At 36.0% G+C, this 4,640-nt stretch overlaps 1 protein-coding gene across 2 annotated transcripts in view; it reads left to right on the top strand.

Annotated features, from left to right (window-relative positions):
- The first annotated feature begins 642 nt into the window (after nucleotides 1–642).
- Nucleotides 643–4,640, top strand: part of STIM2 (stromal interaction molecule 2) — an 85,304-nt gene continuing 81,306 nt past the window's right edge. For both annotated transcript variants that reach the window (XM_004681360.2, XM_004681359.2), the window contains exon 1: nucleotides 643–662. The gene's annotated coding sequence lies outside the window, so the exon portion shown is untranslated. The remainder of the gene's footprint in view (nucleotides 663–4,640) is intronic.

Genomic DNA, 4,640 nt, shown 5'->3' with positions numbered 1-4,640 from the left:
TTTTTTCATCTCAGTTGCAATCCCTGTGGGCTTTCCACTACCAATTCACCCATGTGCAATCACCTCAGTCCAGTGCATTCTTCCCACCCCAGTTTCGATCCCATTCCCCTTTCGACCCCCATAAAATGTCTTCGGTTTATAGTTGTTCATTTTTACTCTATTACATTTGTTTCTACCCCCCCCATCCCGTACTCTCCTGCTATGAGTGAAATAATCAGTAAAATAATCAGTATTTTTCTTTTTCTTTCTAGATTATTTCACTAAGCAGTGATCCCTTCCAGCTCCATCCATGTTGCTGCAAAAGGCATGAATTTATCTTTTTTGATTGCTGAATAATAGTCCATTGTGTATATGTACTACATCTTTTTAATCCAGTCTTCTATTTTTGGGCATTTGGGTTGATTCCATGTCTTCCCTTCTGTAAATAGAGCAGCAATAAACATGGGGGTGCATGCGTCTCAGTTCAAATTCTTAAGAATAAAAACAGATATTCTAGGAAAGGAAAAGTCTGCCTCATGACTGTAATGTAGAAATCTTGCTTGAGTTTCCAGCCTCCTGGCCTCTTCTGTAGATTTTGGAGTCAAGATTGTACCATCAGTTCCTTTCTGAGTATCCTGCCTAACCGCCTAAACTACAGATTTCAGACTTGCCAGCTCCTACAAGTATGTGAGCCAATTCCTTACATAAATCTCTAATGTTTACATACACACTCTATTCCTCTTATATATAATAATATATTTATATTATGTGTACACACACTGTGTCGTGTGTGTGTGTGTGTGTGTGTGTGTGTGTGTGTGTTTATTTCCCATTGGTGCTATACTTTTGGAAAGCCCTAACTCTGATGTACTTTGCAAATGGGCTGGAGTAGCACTCCCAAATGGAGGGATATGTTGCCTCTAAAATCCAAATTCAGAGTAGAGAACCAATTTCAGAAACCTCAGAACCAGCGTAGAAAACTCAACCTTAAAATTCTTTTCCTCTGGAACTATTTTGGGTATTCATATCAGCATCAGTCAGGATTCTTCAGAGAAACAGAACAAGTAAAATGTGATCTGGGTGTGTATAGATATACCCCAGATTTATTCTCTGTAAATTACTGTTAAGTGCTTTTCCAGTTTGAGAAAATAACTGGACAAATCCTACCAAACAGGAACACTACATTTGTATAGTGGGGGAAACCTGACTTTGCCAAAGGAGACGGATCAGTATACTTTCCCAGCATCACTAACAGTGGTAATTTACACTTATTTTTTTTTCCTATGGTGCATATTTAATGATATGATTTTGTGAGTTGAGTTTGCTTATTGCAGTTGAGCATCTTTTCTTATTATTTTGATTTTCTTGTTTTGGAGATTGTCCATTCGAGTCTTCTGTGCATGTTTTGGCTGGTTCTTTTTCTTGTGTTTTAGAATTCTCTCTTTCTTTTAAGATGTATTTATGCATATAAGAACTGGGGTGCCGGCCAACCAGGAGGTGTGATTGGGGAGCAGAATAGGTGGGTTGACTGAAACCCACTGTTGAGGAGCGGTGGGTGAAATAGAGATCTGCTGGCCCTGTGGGTCAGCTCCCTGACTTGGAATCCAAGGTCAGGCCTCTGTGATGCTAATGCCGAGACTTAACCCTTTCATCATCAGGGAGACTGCAGTGCTGTTGTTCTATTTATTAATTTTGATCATCCTACTAGATGTGTTGCTATCTCCTTGTGATTTTACTTTACTTTTCCCTAATATAGTAGTACTGAACACCTTCCCGTTTGTTTATGTGTCATCCCTATTCTTTCCATTTATGTCTTTTGTTCATTTCTAGCTGGACTTTGTTTTTTACTATGGATATTTTCAAACAAACACAGAAGTTTAGGTAGTAGTATAACAAATCTCTGGAATCAAGCTTCATAGACAAATTTTGCCTTTTTGTTTTTCTTTTTGAATATTTTAGAGCAGATCAGCAAATAAACAGATATCATGATATTTTACTTTACTATACGTTTTTATCTTAGAAGGATTTTGAAAAAGAAAACCACCAGTATATTATTTTTAGTTCAACAGTAATTCCTTAATATTGAATACTAATAGTTAGTAGTATTAATATAAACCTAATATAGATTAAATGATTGTTCTGTATTGGAATTCAAGTGAGATCTGTTGTACTAGTTATGTATTCTTTTCCAGTAGTATTACTTCTGAAATTGGGTCATTTGTTCTCAAGACTAATTTGGATTTACTGACTCTTTTCTCTTTGTGTCATTTCACTTCTGTCCTTTGTGTACTCTGTGACTAGGTTAGATTTGGGTTTTAGTTGTGAGGCAGATCATGTTTGTTTTGTTCTTCAAACTGTTAAGTGAGTTTGATCAGGTGTTTCAGAAATTGTCAGCTCCATTCCCATGTTTAAAATTTCTGTTAATATTTCTCCTAATGATTAGGACATCTATTGATGATTGTTGCATAGGTTCAGTATTCTGCTTGGATTTGCAGAACAGTGGTTTTTTAATACTTATGAATTTATTACTGGACTGTTAAGAATTCTATCAGCGTTTTGGTTTTCATGAAATGAAATGAATACTGCTGGTTTTGCATGTACTTCTAACTTTTTGGGCCTCAAATCCCTCATTTGTGAATCACATAGCTGTTTCACATAGTTCTTTTTTTTTTTTTGAAGATTTATTTATCTGTGCATACAGAACTGGGGTACAGGCCAGAGGCTCAGGGGCGATGAGAGGCCTCACCAGAGACAATGGGGAATAGAACAGGCAGATCTATGAAGTACACTGCTGAGGGGAGCAGCGGGAGGGCCAGGAGAGGTCTGCCACGCCTTGGTGTGGCGGGAATCGAACTCATGCGGAAGCGGCTTTAGATTCTCAGTGCTGTGCTTTAACCCGCTGCGCCACCAGGGAGGGCCATGTTAATGAAAGGTTTTAAAGAGTGAAGTAGATAAAATGTCTAAAGAAAGTACTGGAAGAAACCTTTACCATTTGTTTCAGTCCTCTCTTTATAGGAAGTAGAAGCTATTTTGTAGAAAGTGTATGTATAGAGCTGACTACAACCCAGGCTTCCTGCTTCCCACATCCTTGGACTTTTCTGGTTTGCTAGGTACTTGAGACAAACTTGACTTCTTTAGGTCAAGTTGAGTGTGTCATTCCCAAGGGGTTAGGTAGAAAAGTACATGTGACTTTGGGGGCAAAAGGAATTTTAAGACTTTAGTTTCTTAAGTTACCAGTTATTAAAACTGCTGTCAAAGTAGTTATTGAATTTCCCCTGTGCCCCAGAATTTAGACAAAGAGAACCTTGTTATATTTTTTAGGGATTAAAATTCACCTAATACAGTAAGAAGTAAGGCCCTGTATAGTTGCCACATAACTTTGTACTTGAAATTCAATTGCAATTTTACTTTAAAAACCACTACTTCAATATAATTTAGGAAAACTTGCCTTATATTCAGCATGAAAAGTTTCAAAATAATTGTATTTGTAAAAGTTAGTTCCTTGAAAATTTGTCCATATAATTCCTTATTTTAAATACAGTCTTGAAAATATTTGAACACCCTTAGGACATGTATCACCTCAGAATTTATATCTGAACAACCTCAGGGCATAAAACTGCCCCAACTAACGCAACATGTTGGTCTGTTAAAGTAATAAAAGTAACAAGCTGTATGAAGCAAGAACCTTCTTTGCTTTTTTTTTTTTATAATTACCTTCTCAGCCCAAAGATATGAGAATAACAGAATTACATTGTCATCCCAGTGACTCATACATAATAATGATAGTTTCACTCCTTTCCCCACTTGGGTTTCCTTTTGTTGTTTAATTGCTCTAGCTGATACCTCTTGTAACTAATCTGGAAGGGAAAGCTTTCAATCTTTTACCTTAAGTATTATATTGACTGTAATTTTGTAATATTTGGACTTAACTATGTTGAGCTAGCTTCCATTTTGTTAAGAGCTTTTATCATAAATGGGCACTGAATCTTAATCAAAGTATTTCTCTACATTGCTTATTATGATCTTTACCTTTACTTTTGTATGACATTGACTTGCATAGATGAAACAATCCTTGCATCATCTGGTAGAACACTTAAGTTGTTCATCACTTATTTCCATTGTTGATTGTTACCTCCACATAGTGTCCACTCTCATTTGAAAATTCCTCTTTCCTTTTCTTCTTATGCTAGGGTTTATTATCAGTGAAATGATGACACAGGTGATACATTAAAAGGAACTTCCAGGTTTGCTGAGGAAATTTAAAAATCCTAATCATCTTTGTAGAAAATAGGTGTTGCATATTTTAAATGAGCTTTACAATTTTTTACTTAGTCATCTTGATCTTACTTGTAATTTCTTAGAAGTAATGATGATCAAATGATAAATGTGTCAACTCATTTTAAATAAAAAGATTATAGGAACTAAGGATGTGATCTTTTGTTTAAATAGGATGATTTCGTAAGGCTTCATGCAAAATTAATTGTAATTTTGTTGACTTAAAGTTGAAGATCAGATTTTATGTTAGATGTCATACAGGCATGGTCACTCCCCTATGATAAACAGATCATTTCTTTTTTTTTTTTTTTAAAGATTTATTTATTTGTGCATACAGAACTGGGGTACAGGCCAGAGGCTCAGGGGCGGCGAGAGGCTTCACCAGA

The sequence above is a fragment of the Condylura cristata genome, unplaced genomic scaffold (assembly GCF_000260355.1).
Source record: "Condylura cristata isolate star-nosed mole 26May11 unplaced genomic scaffold, ConCri1.0 scaffold00012, whole genome shotgun sequence".
NCBI lineage: Eukaryota > Metazoa > Chordata > Mammalia > Eulipotyphla > Talpidae > Condylura > Condylura cristata.
This window is presented reverse-complemented; position numbering and strand designations above follow the sequence as displayed.